Source organism: Octodon degus, unplaced genomic scaffold, assembly GCF_000260255.1.
Source record: "Octodon degus isolate 3935 unplaced genomic scaffold, OctDeg1.0 scaffold00070, whole genome shotgun sequence".
Taxonomy (NCBI): Eukaryota; Metazoa; Chordata; class Mammalia; order Rodentia; family Octodontidae; genus Octodon; species Octodon degus.
In genome coordinates this window covers 2499903-2514031 of record NW_004524646.1, presented here as the reverse complement: position 1 = coordinate 2514031, position 14129 = coordinate 2499903, and the positions used below count along the sequence as shown (strand labels likewise).

The following is a 14129-nucleotide window of genomic DNA, read 5'->3' as shown; positions in this document are numbered from 1 at the left end:
TGTAGGTCATGACAAGCAGAGAACAATACAGCGATCCGATCCAGGAAACGTTCTAGACGGTAAGCAAGGGGAATGGCAGGCTTCTAATCGTCTATGGTTAATGTCAGTGGCCATAAGGCAGCCACAGAAAGGAACTCTGCACATCTGCTTTTCTCTAGGGACCTGAAAGACAATCCTGTAACATGTCTGAGTTTCAATTACACAACACTAGTGCTCACGGTTCTAAAGCCCTTACCATCGGCATCCACTTCATTGATCATATCCTGCAGCTCAGCTTCTGTTGGGTTTTGACCCAGTGACCTCATGACAGTTCCTAATTCCTTTGTTGTGATGGTGCCATCACCATCTTTATCAAATAGGGAGAAAGCTTCCTTGAATTCTGCAAAATAAAAAGTTCATTTTAGTAGCAAGGTTCTTGTCCAACTCAGCCACAATACACATTTCTCCAGGGTTTGCCAAAGCAAGCTGTCCAAGCTGTGGAAGTTATCACAAACTACCTGCTCTTTATCAACTGAAATAAGGACCACAAGCATCCTGTCAGTGTGGCCTTCAAATTGTAGCCCATGAAGCAAGCACTCCTCTTAGTAGCCAGCTCATCATTATGGTAGATGCCCATAATCCCTCCACTCTGGGAGACTGAGGCAGAAGAACCACAAGCTTCAGTCCAGGACGTGCAACTTTGCTAAGAACAAACCCTGGTCTTAAAAATAAGTACATATTTTTAAAAAAAAAAAAAAACACGTTTTTTAAGAAGGCTAAGCTTCAACACGCTTAAATTCAACCTGGCATGAGATTGGTCCATATGCAACTTTAAAGTCTCTTCAAATTTCTGTTAAACTTCTACACCCATAATACTTGTCCACTACTAAACCACATGAAAAGGTTACTAGATATGTACATTCCCAGGTAACCAGCATGTTCTACACGTCAGAATATTTCAGAAGCATTTCTGATTTCCTAAGGAGAAATCATCTCAAAATAAGTCTTCCGGACAGAGGATACAGCTCATTGGAACAGAAGACTGCCTGGCAAGCACAGGTTTGGAGTTCAATTTCCAATTAAAAAAATAAAAATAAAAAAACCCTAGTAAGTCTTCCAAGAAATATTAAAAGGCTAAAATTCAGTCACGTTAAGTGGCACCTGTCTGTAATCCTAGCACTCTAGGAGACAAAGTCAAGGAACTCATCGAAGTTTGAACTCAGCTTAGATAACTCGGTTAGGCTTTCAAAAAAAGAAAGCTAGTGTATCTCACATTTCCCAATTAATTTTGTATTCTTAAAATTTATTTTGGGGCCAGGGAGATAGCTCAGTAGAACAAGCGCTTGCCTGGCAAAACACAATGGCCTGAGTTCAATCCCCAGTTTATAAAAAAAAAAAATTTACCCACTCCCATTTATTTTAAAGCTTTCACGATGGATTACTAAAATCCTTACAGTGAACTATAAACTCATTTTCTGAGTAGCAGGCTCAGAGCAATCTCACTAAATGCAAAGCTGCACGCATGGTGAGGCACAGACCAAGTGGCCATCCTTAGTTTCACTTCCTTCCACATCTTCTCTAGAAGACTGGCCGGGAGTAAAGCCTAAATGTTTCTACTTACTTTTATTTAAATAAATTGTTAGAAAACTGCTTAGAAAAAGAAGCCACGAAAACTGAGTGCGAGCCTAGCCCCAGCCTTCTGGGGCCTGCCCAGAGTCAACTTACCAGCAATCTGCTCTTCAGTCAGCTGATCAGCCTACACGAAGAAAGAAAAGGTTATAATTCAATCCACAACAGTTTGCTTAGTATCCTTTTTCCAATTTGGTTTTTCATGCTATAATCTTTCCAAATTCAGTCTCCAGGCATGGTTCATGTCTCTAGTCTCAGCCAGTCAAGAGCATCACTTGAGCCCAGTTGTTCCAGATCAACCTGGACAACATAATCAGAATCCATTTTTTTTTTTTTAAAGGCAGTCTTAGAAGCCAATCCTTTGAAGTCATTAGCACTGTCACTGATGAAAAGTAATTAAAATACAGAACACCAAATGTGCTATTTTAACACCTAAGAAAGACAGGGAAACGACACATGCTTGCTCCAAACACGTTATTTTTCCTCTGGCCCCCTGCTTGCGGCCAGCTGGGACTGAGATCAGACTAGGGTCAGTTCATCATGTAAAGAATGGCACCTCTAGCGGCAAAAGGCCCACAGAATCGGCTGCAGATGCCGAGAGCGAGCGCCACCTATTGCGCCACGGACACTGCAGTCCTGCTTCTACCCGCGGACCCAGCCCAGCGCTGCTGCGGCCAGGATCAGGATCTGGTCCAGGGGCAGGCTTTTAGCGCACCTTGCGCATTGCTTCAGGCCCTCAAAATCTCCAAACTGTCGTTACGTAATAGCATTGGGTTGGATTAACGGGCTTTTACATCCATTTTATGAGAAACAAGTGGAAAAGAACAAGTATATAGCACTGAGCTACCCCCACAGGCTTCATTTCCACGTAGTAAGTGCACTGCAATCATTTAAATCAGGCAGTTACAGTATTTGTTAAAAAAAAAAAAGAAACCCTACTATTTACAATAGCTAAGGTCTTCAGTCAAATGATCTCATGATTCAGAAGCCAGGATTAAAAATCTTACAACAGTAGTGTTACAAAACTGCAAAAATTAAGTGAACAGAAAACTACATGATGATTATGAGACCGTATCCCTTTAAGTGCATAATCACCAAATTTTCCGGCATTTACACCCTAAGTCTCATGTGTTGACAATAAAAGTTTATTTAAAGTGACAAAGGCCACCAGGGTAATTGTCTCCTGCACTTTTTGGTCTGAAACACTGAACCTATTCCTCCAACTAGGGGAACTGAGATCTCAAGGAAAGCTAAAATACACTTTTATTTAAATGAAAGTTGACTAGCTACAAAATAAGCCCTAAACAAAAGCTGATGTTAAAGTTTATTCTGTTCTGTAGAAACTTTCACAGTAGCAATGTTGTCCCAATATATTTTTGATATGGGGACTTATTTTTTACAAATTCGTTTTTTCTACCCCACTCACTAAAAACTACTTTTCTTTAAATCAAACAAAAAGAGACCCGATGATTTATGTAATGCCAGGGCAAAGCCGAAATGTTTCGCTCAACAGGAAGCACTGCCACACCTCACAGGAGAAACCATCACCTTACTAATAAGAACAGTCCCATCTCCCCCCGAAAGAAACTTGGCATCAAAGGGTTATTCCCAACATCCACGTTCCAGATAACGAAATCCCCTTCCTCAGATCACGCTGGACTTTGGGGAAGAGGCCCTGCTCCAGAATCCTGCCGGAACCACCACCCTACTCCACCAAGCCCGAAAATGTTGCCAGTGATGTCAGCGCTGCCCGCCGAGGAGGAAGGGAGCCGTGGAAAACACACCCAGCGAGGCGCGCGGGTGCATCTAGCAACCCACAGGCTGCAGAGAAAGCGGAAACGAGGAGGGCATCTCTCTTAGGAGGGGGAAGTGACACCGGGCGAGAGAAACGCCGGGCGAGAGGCCGCCCCAGGGCGCGAGCTTCCGAGCAGGCTAGGGCGCCGCCCTTCCCCAGCCCGGGCGACCCCCACTCCCGCACCTCCCACCCACTTCTGCTCCCCCAGGCGGCGACCGCCGCGCCGCCGCCACCTCCTCTTCCTCCTCCCCAGCAGAAACTTCGCGTCTCTAATGGAAACCGAGCCGCGCGCCAGCTGCCCCCCCTCCGCCCCAATTAGCGCGAGCCGAGCGCCTCCCGCGGGAAGCGCCTGCGGGTGTCCCGGTCCTCTCGCACCTCCGCCGCGGCACGCGCGGGGCACAGCAGGGCGCGACCTGAAGACGCGCGCCCGGGCCACACCGCTGGGCCCCGCCCGGCCGCCCGACCGGCCGCTTCCGCCCTCTCCGCCCCCAACCTCTGGCCTTCCTGCCCCCACCCCACCCAACCCCGGCTCCTTCCTCCCCAGCCCGCGCCCGCGCCGCGCCCCCCGGGAGGAAGGAGGGGACAGCGGCGGAGGGGGAACGCCTAGCTGGGCCAACGGTGGGAGGGCATCAGCCGCAGGCGGCGCCCCGAACCCCCCGGCCCCAGCAATGTGCGCCACCGGCTCGCTCCGGCCCATTCATTCTTCTCGGCCCGCCCGCCCCGCCACCTTCAAGGCCGGGTAGAAACGGGGGCGCGCGTGTGCCGTGCCTCGCCCCGCCCGGCTCCCTCGCCTCCCGGGGCCCGAGCCGAAGCGCAGCGCTGCGGGCAGCCCGGTGCGGCGCGCTGGATGCAGTGGCTGAGGGGCTGGGGGAGGGAGGTAATGCGGAAGGCCCGAGCACAGCCGCGGCCACGGCCCGCTCCAAGGGGGACCAACGTTTTAAAGGCTCTCCGGCAAAGAAACCCAAATGCGAGTCAAATGCATTATTTCTAACCGAAGCTGCTGCGTAACGCCTAGCAAAGAGAACCCCATCGCCACCAGAAAGAGAGAAAAAAAAAAAAAATCGAAGACTGAACTAAAAATCTGGAAAGAAATCTTGGGCAGCTGCTACGCCGGCGTTGGCCGCTCCCGACCTACCATGGTGCGAGCGAAGGGAGGAAGAGCAGAGCGAGCGAGGGTGGATGCACCAGCGCAAGGGCTGTGACGGCAGGGGTGCCTCGGCTTCAGCCGCTGCTAAGGCGCGGTGTGCGCTCGGAGATGTGCCGCCGCCGCCGCCCGCGCCGCCACCCGACTGCGAGTAACGGCACCGCGCACACGAGACTCCCGGCACCTCTGTCGGAGCGCGCGGCTGAGCGCCGCGATTTATATATGGCGCGCCGTATCCCTCCGCCGCGGCGGGGCCGCCCCGCGCAGGGCGGTGCTGCGGTCGCCGGGCCTCGCCGCGTGGCCCCGCCCCCGGCCCGCCTCAGCCCCCTGCGGGTCGCCGCGGCAGCCCCGCGCGGAGGCAGGCCCTGGAAGAACTCGGGGAGGGGCGCTGTCGCCAGACAGGTGCAGCCTGAAGTCCTCCAGAGCCGCCCAGCCCGGCCGGGCGAGGCCGAACACCTGCTTCGCCCAACCTGTGGGCGGCCCAAGGCCACCGGCCGTGCCCCCGCCCCGCCCCACCCCACCCCGCCCCGCCTGGTGACCCGGCCCACCTGCGTCTCCCCGGCCACCGCGGGTCGCGCTGGGCCCTCCCTTTTCGGTTCCCGTCGGAGAGGCTGCGGTGGCGCAGGGGCCGGGCCGGCGCGGGGAGGGAGGGAGGCAGGCGCAGAGGACCTGGCCGCGTCCCTTCGGCTCCCTGCCGAGGAGAGGGGTCTGCAGGGGACAGGTAGCTGGCTTCCTCGAAGAAGCTAGATGCGTGTTTTGCTTTTCAGACTCCGGAGAACTCTCCGAGACATATTGCATAGGCTCGGTTGCTAAATCCGTGTCATATTCATGTGCTTAACCAATCTGAATGTCTTTACATTTTTCCACTTAATAATTTTTTAGGATACCTGAATATTTCTCCCTTACTGTTTCGTTCTCTTTTTCCTATGACAAATACTATCTCCTGGTTCCACTGTTAACTATAATTAGTGCAGCTTCTGTAGTCCTTGATACCTGTGCTTTAAATTTGTTTTAATTTCAGTGAACCTGGGAGCAATCCAAATCTTTATTAGTAAGTCCATGGAAACAAAGAAGAGATACTTAGAATCCCCTAAACTAGCTTAAAGACACAATCGATTGTCTCTAGTATGGAGCTAGACTGTATTATATTATTTTTTTAAAAAATTTTAATGTTTCAATTTACTACTGTTGGTTTTCTGTTTGAAGCCCAGGACTTGAAAGATCTTGATACAAATGCTGCAGTTTCTTTTCTTGCCAAGACAGAGCGCAGAACTTCATCTTTTGTTTACAGGGCCAGGGCAAGTTGCAGGTTATCGTTTGATTATTCTTTCAGAGCCTGGCAAAGCGTGACTTCACGTGCTGCGCCAGAAAAGGCTTCGCTGGGTCCTCGCTTTGACCAAGTCTGGAGAAAGATGTTTTAAAAGAATAAAAAATGTCCAGACACATTGCAAACGCCACAACACTTTTTGGGATAACCTCAGACAAGATGTCAGCATCTGCGGAACTGCATGTGCTGATGTTCCTTCTGGAAGGCCGCAGAAAGGGTGAGCCTCCTGTTAATTTAGCGATGGGCTGCAGGAGCAAGCCAGGGAATGATGCTGCTTTTCCTCTGCAGATTAGAAAGACTGTATTCATAATCCTACCCCCACAAGATAGTATTTCTGTGCTCTAGAAAAAAAAAAAAAAAAGAGGGACTAATACAATGTCAATTTAAAAGATACTAGTCTAAGGGACCAAACTCATTAAAACTGCATTATTCCTAAAAAAATTTGTATTCTTTCTATCAGGCTTTTCACAGAGTAGTTAGCTAAATGCTTTTTAAAACATAGTATACAGGGCTGGGGATATAGTTGAGTGGCACAGTACCTGCCTAGCAAGCTCAGGGTCCTAAGTTTGATTCCTGGTACCAAAAAAAAAAGAGTAAAAATAGTATGCATTGTGTAAGAGGAAAATAATGGCTTAGAAATGAAATGTGATAATTATTGAAAAATCCAACAGTTTGTAACAGTCTTTCTTATGATTATTTTGGTTAAATTACTACATTTTCTGGTTTTTAAAACCAGTCATTCTCTACAAGTTTTCCTGTCATTTAACCTTATTTTATCCAAATAAAATGCTTTGAAACTATTTCAGGACTTTAGTTGTGAAAAGAAACTATATATTTCAGAGTTATCTTATTTATAGTAAAATTTCTTTTCAAGACTTCATGTTTTATGGACTAGGGTTCTCTTTTGACGATTCTTTAACATCTCAAGCACATCTTAGCTTTCAAGTCTGGTGGTTTGTAATGAGGTCGTGCTTTACACAGTTTCATGGCTACTTTGACACTGAAACATAAGAAGGTCAAGTGACTTGCCCAAGATCTTACTGTGAGTCAGTGATGAGGTATAAACAGCCTGAATTCTTGCTCGGGAACTCTAATATTAGATTATATATTATTGAAATCAGTATCTGAAAAATTGTAAAGGTACAATGTTACAGATTTGTCTGTTCCATATAGCAGATTCTTTTGACTGCTTAAGAGCGTACTAGGACTTCATTATCAAATAGACTCCTTTAAGTGAATAAACTTCCTAATTAATGAAGAAATCAGAGATTAGAAAAATAAGCCACATTATGGTAATGTAATTGAGTGAAATCCAAAAAGTCTATGGAACATTCCATTATACTTAGAGGAAATGGTTCTATATGAAATTATGTAAATCAAATAATACTTAATAGAAGGAATGTAGAAAGAATGCAGCCCCAAGCTAGGATTCTCAGCACTGAATACTGTTTCTGTCTCCAACCAGATCATTCCACTGCTCTGAGAGTGACAGAAAGAGCACAAATATGATAATTGTACATGGCCACGGGCAAAATAGGAGGTTTGAGCAGGGTCCTGAGTTCAGTCCTGGTACCACCACAAAAAAAAGTCTGAACTTGATCTATGTAAATATGTATGTGTGTCCTACGTACATCTGTCCTTTCAGCTGTGCAAATATGTATATATGTCCTATATGTATGTCATATATGTGATAACCACACGCACACACACACACACATGATAGATAGATAGACAGATAGATGAAGAGGACAAATGGAGAAATGGAAACAGTTTAAAAATGATATTTACCAAGTGTTGACTGTGGCCAGACCCTGGGCTAAATGTATTATTTCATCCTCCTACCCATCCTGTGAAGCAGGAACTATTTTCAGGAAACTGAGTGGCTTGCCTCATTTTAGGGGTAGAACCCCAAAAATCCAATTGATGTCTTTTTTTTTTTCAGTGCCAGAGATTGAACTTAGAGCCTTGTGCTTGCCAGGCAAGCACTTATGCTACTGAGCTATCTCTCTGACCCTCAAAAATCCAAACGAGAGCCCAAACCCTTAAGTATTAAAGCATAACTATCTCTTACAATTTAACAGGACCTATTTTTAACTTAATTGAAGGGAGAGGAGAGGCCCAAAGGTTAAAATAAAAAATAAAATTATTTTTTAGATAGTTTCTTCTTAGCCAAGAAATGTAGTGATGTCTCTGGCTCCCACAAACAACAGTATTTGTGCAAGAAAATCCCAAGCAAAACATTTACTTTGCACTGTGTTCTCACTGTAGGACAATGCTCATTTGCCACTGAGGCCAACAGAATTAGTAAGGATATTTGCTCACTGACACACAGCCTGTACCCTATACTTTCATCAAAGGGATGACCAATTGCATCCTAATCCTGGCTCTGTTCCTTAGACCATGTTACCAGGAATGGTATTTTAAACTTGCTTTTTATAAATTTATCTCTGAAGCAAATCTTGATTTTTTAAGACATCAATTAATACAAAATGGCCCTAACTTCCATTGAAATATAGTCAGAGAAGATATTTGCATATTTAAATCTGTCTTAGAAAAAGGCTATTTAAATATTTGTTGTACCCCACATTTTTATTAGGCATTATGAATATGGCAGAATCCTTTCATGGAGCTTACATTCTTTGGAGAAAATGATTCTGGGTGTGTGTGTGTGTGTGTGTGTGTGTGTGCTTGTGTGTGTGTGTTGAGAGAGAGAGAGAAATGGTTGGTTTGATGACATGTAACCAGACAAAAGCTGGGTCTGGTGGCACACGTTTGTAATCCTAGCACTCTGGGAGACTGAGGTGGGAGGAGTGAAAGTTCCAGCCCAGCCCTGGCAATTTAGATACTTAGTGAAAACTTGTCCCAAAATTAAAACAGAAAAGAAAAGGCTTAGGGACACAGCTCAGTGCAAAAGCCCTAACTTCACTCCCAAATACTGAGGAAAAGGGGGGAAATCCATTCAAAGTGTATAACTATAGTCAATTGTATCTTTGTGGTTGGATTTCACTTGAAAGATCTGTGTCAAGAAATGTGTAACCTAAACTGCCATCCATGTCTTAAACTATCAAAGGAAAATATCTTCTCTCTTACCTCTCTACCATCCTAAGTCCTTCCTTCTCCACCCAGTGATCCAGTAGTTCTTTGATGGATACTTTTGGGATTATTATATCACTGTCTCTAATCACATAAGTGTATGTATTCTTGCTGTTTGTATGTAGATTTAACGTCATTAAATTTTTGCAGGGTTTCCATGAAAAACTTTATCATCTCTATCAACAAAATACTTCATTACTTTTTCTTTCTTTTCTTTTTTTTTTTTTTTCTTTTTTTTTTTTTTTTTTTTTTTTTTTTTGTGGTGCCAGGGATTGAACTCAGGACCCTGAGCTTGCCAGGCAAGCACTTATTCTACTGAGCTATCTCCCCAGTCATTATCTTTTCATTTAAAATTGTGCTATTTTCTTAATTTGTGTTAGTGTTATGACCGAATTTTACAAGTAAGTCATGGAAGGAACATTCATAGATTACATTTAAATTTGAAAGTATGCTACCATAAGAACACAATAGGGCCAGCCAAATACCTCAGCGGATTAAAGTGCCTGCAAGTAGGCTCTGGGGCCTGGGGTTCGATCACTGGGCCTGCTGTGCCAGCCCTGCCCCCCTGGGTATGCTGAGATGGGGATTGAGGCTGGGCCTGGTGGCACACGCCTGTAATCCCAGCACTTGGGAGGCTGTAAACAGGAAGATCACTACGAGTCCGATCTAGTAGTGAGACCCTGAACACTCGGTAGACCCTTCCCTAAAATACAGAAGAAAAAACAAAACAAAACAATAAACAAGTGATAGGCATGCTTATTTACCAGGAGAAAAACATGATCAGTTTTAGCAAATAGGGTATCTACTTAGTGTCCTAAGCGAGTCACAGCCAGACTGGCTGCCTTAAGTATGTTCTAGCTTGTAAAGGTCATTGGTTCCCAAACAGCCCCATTCACCTTCCACATATGCCTCGTTCTTTGAAAAAAAATAAAAATAAAAAATGTAAAAACAAATCTCCTTCCATTGTATAATAGAAGACATTACTTGCCCTGCATGCGCAGGGCTTGTGCTTGGTTCGCTAGTCACTGTGGTGATGTGCCTCACCCACTCCCTCTCTGGCTAGGCTGACCTTGTGACCAAGGTCATAAATATGCAACACAGCAAGTTGGGGTCAGGGACAGAGAACCAAAACAGAGCAAAATAATTGGCTTTAATGAGACTGGGCCCATGACTTAGATTTCATTAGCTCTGTGCTTTAGCCAACTGAGCTGTAAAATCACAGCCAGCCAATGATTATACAGACTGAGTATGTAAATTGAGATAGTAAAATACCCATTGTGATCAGATCATAGGGTTTTGTTTTGTTTTGTTTTTTTGTGCTTTAGTTGTTTAAACTCAAGCTAATCTCTGAAAATACAGCTGACCTACTGTGCAGTTTATCCCTTAAGTCATATTGTTTTGGACATTCTTAAGATACCATTTCCCTAATTCAAGAATTAAGCACTGGGCCAGGGATATAGCTCAGTGGCACAGTGACTGCCTGGCAAGGGCAAGGTCCTGAGTTTGATTGATGGTGTGCACATGAATGCGCACGCGCACACACACACACACACACACACGCATAACTAATCAACATCTAAATTATAGCAAATTCTCATTTCTGGAGTGAGAGTCAAAATATAGAGCAGAGCTAAGACTTACACATGCAATGGTATCATTTAGCAGCTTAAATATGACAGCTAATTATTCAGGCAAGGCATTTGTGGCCACAGTGGTAAGCTGGAATGGCAGGTTTTGGGCTGATCATTTTGCCTATAGAGCAGAGCCCGTAATTGACAAAAACTAGTACTTTCACTGAGGTCTTGATAGGAGAAAACGGGACCAAAATATAAATCAGATAAATTGACTCTCATTGTGGATTATACTAAAAAATGGGCCTCACGAGCTCCAGTAGAGTTAAGATCTAGTTAATAATTATGTGGTCTGGTTTTCAATCATCGTGAATAGCCTTTGTCCTGCCTTCTAGAGCCATGCCATCTAATACAGTAGTCACTAACCATGTACAGGTATTTCAATAAGATTGAGTTTCTCAGTTTTTTAAATTTTTTAACCCACATTTTCAAGTGCCCAGTAGGCCCACATGACTAGTAGATGTCAGATTGGACAGAAGGGATGGTTTCCATCATTGCAGAATGTTCTGTTGGACAGCACATTTCTTTAGTTGGTTGTTTCTGTGGCACTGGGGATCAAACCAGGGACTGAACATGCTGGGCAAACATTGTACCACTGAGCTGTATCCCCTAGTCTGAGGATCCCCAACATTTAAATACCACATCCATGATTATATCAGTGAACTTGTCTGATCAGGGAATACACAGCCATCTGACCAGTTTCAGTATGTCACTGCTCTGCTCAGAAACCTTCAATGGCTCACCAGTATCTGCAGGAGATGAAAGGCTAAATCCTTGTGCCTGGCATTTGGAGCCCATCAGCAGGTTGTCAGTCTTTCTGTTCAGCACTACCATTCCTCCTCATTCTGCAAATACAATTTTTGCTTTAGAAAAATCAGTCTGTTCTCTGTACTTCTAATATGCACCATGACCTTCTGGTTGATAAGCTTTTCCATGCCCTTCCTAGGGTCCAAATAGTGCCCATCCTTTCATTACCTGGCTAAATCCCAAAGTCCATTGTGCCCACTTTACCACATCTTCCAAACTTTTTCTGATTTTCATAACTCCAAATGAACTCCCTTTGTCCTGAATTCTTACATCTCTTGTCAATTGCTACATGATATTCTTGTTTCATATATCTTCTCTCATCATCATCTTACACTGTTTGAACTCAGTATAGCACTGATTCAATAAATGCCCAGTAGATTATTTAATTGATTAGTGTTGAGTTTAATTCACTCCAGTGGTTGGAGTGTTTAATTAGAAGTGAGTTTTCCAAAATAGAAAAGGGGACTGTACATGGTGGTACACACCTGTGATCCCTGCTACTAGGGAGGCTGAGGCAGGAGATTCAAAGTTCAAGGCCAGCCTTAGCAACTCAGCAAGAGCCTGTCTCAGATTCAATTATACTAGGGCTGGGGTTGTAGCTCCATGGTAGAGTGTTAGTGTAATACATGGGAGGCCCTAGGTTTCATTCTCAGTACTGCAAAGGAACAAAAAACAGAAAAGGGAAAGCAAGTCTTTTGCTTTACTGTTGAACTAACCCTCAAATCAGCTTCTTCAATTTGGTGGCAGGCCACAGTCTGCAGTAAATGCAGGGTTGTCCTGGTTTTGATCCTGACCTGAACCCTTTATATTCCTGATCAAGTGTAGACCTTCACTGATCCATCCTTCTTTGGAGATTCTCTACACGGTTCTTGTAATGGAGAAAATATGGCCAATGGGAAGTTGTGCTTGAACAAACTATCTCTATCCAAATCCAGTGAAGATGCTTCTGGAATTTTATCCTTTCTAGGTAGAGATTTTGAGCCATTTGCTAATAAACCAACCCTTGGCATCACAGCAAGATGACTGAATCATCTGGTCCCTAAAAAGGTTTTACCTTCCAGAAGGGTTTTGAGCTGTACAAATGAGGAGTGATGTGTCGCCCTCCTTCCCCAGAAGCCAAAGCACAGGCAGAAATTTTGTCCCATTTCAATAAAAGATTATTTTTATTTTTAACAAAGAAAACTTATTTCCTAAGAAAAGGACAGTAGTGTAGACTGCATTGGCCAGGTTAAATGGCTGCTTCCTTAGCCACCAAGCCTCAGACTGTACAGCTATAATGATAACGAAGCTCAGGAACTACATGTGAGGTTTCCATGCAAGAAAAAAGTTGTGGAATTAGTTTGTAAATAATAGATCCCTAGACACACATAAACTGTGTGTGTTTGCAATATTTGATATATCTATCTGCTAAGTATGGCAAAATGGATCAGAATGCAATTCAGAACCAAAATCTGGGAGTCGAGGGAGGCTATAAGGGCTCCACAGCAGGAAGACCTGGGGTCTTCTATCGCTGGGCACCCACATAAGTCCATGCCAGGGGCAAGAAACCCTGGGCTACCTCACTTCCCCTAGTGCTCACAAGGAACACTGCTGAGTCATCAACATCTTCCAAGAGATTTGTGACCCTGAGAACTTATTCATAGTTTCATGTCTCACTGCCCATGCCCTTCCCCACCACACAAACATTCCAAGTTGTACCTGTTTCACACAACGTCTGGAACCTATTGTAGGAAATGACCTGAAAACTGAACAACAGCAAAACATGAGCCCTACTTAAAATGGTCTACTGACACAGTACCTTCATGGAGGCATTCCAATTTTCAAATCCTAAAGAAAGATGGGAAACTGACAAAAGATATTGCTAGCACTTCCTCCTTGTGCGAACTTTGCACTGAGGGGAGGGTGTCTCTGTGGTCTATACCCATCTCAACCTGTTTCCTGGCCCCCAGAAAGCCATTCTGACTTTCTAAACTTTCACCTATGAACATCTGCTAGGCAGCCGGCTAGGTTAAGGCAGGGGGTGCTGCTGAGGCAAGAGAACAAGTCTTTCTTTCTGTGAAAGTGCACAATAGGCTAGTCCCAGCATACCTGTTTAAAACCACCTAAAGAAAACCAGCACTTAAGGAACCAACTAAAAGTTGCATGATGAGAAATGAAGAAATGAAGTCCTGAAAATACTTCAGGATTTAATGCAAGAATAACAATGGTAACTAAATATGATGGTGCACACCTGTCAGCCCAGCCCTCAGGGAGGCTGAGGCAAGAACAGCGAAAGTTCTAGCATAGCCTGGGCAATATAGTGACTTAGCAAGACTTCATTTCAAACTTTAAAAAGAGTTAGAAAGGGGCTGGGAGTGTGAATTAGTTCAAAGACTCTGGATTGCCAGGAGAGACAGACAGACAGACAGACAGACAGACAGACAGACAGACAGACAGAGACAGAGTCAGAGACGGAGACGGAGACAGAGAGACAGACAGAGACAGAGACAGAGACAATGATGATGTAGCTATGTTCCTTCTCATTTGTTTGTTAACCCAATTCAAGAAATAAGTTTCTCGCTTCCCTGGCAAGTGCAAGGGCCTGAGTTCAATCCCTGGTTCCTCCAAAAAAAAAAAAAAAAAAACAACAAAGAAGTTTCTTTGACCTCCTCTAGGCATAAGAAAAGGAAACATTGCCAGGCTTAAGAAGACAGAAGTAAAGAAGCTATAATAAAGCTGAACAAC

General features: G+C 44.5%; 1 long non-coding RNA gene across 1 annotated transcript; it reads right to left on the bottom strand.

Moving 5' to 3' along the window:
* Positions 1–211: 211 nt before the first annotated feature.
* On the bottom strand, positions 212–4755 carry LOC111817794. Its single transcript, XR_002821911.1, has 3 exons — positions 4539–4755; positions 1705–1735; positions 212–379 (listed from the first exon to the last, which is right to left on the bottom strand). It is a non-coding gene; the product is annotated as an uncharacterized LOC111817794 (long non-coding RNA).
* Positions 4756–14129: the final 9374 nt, after the last annotated feature.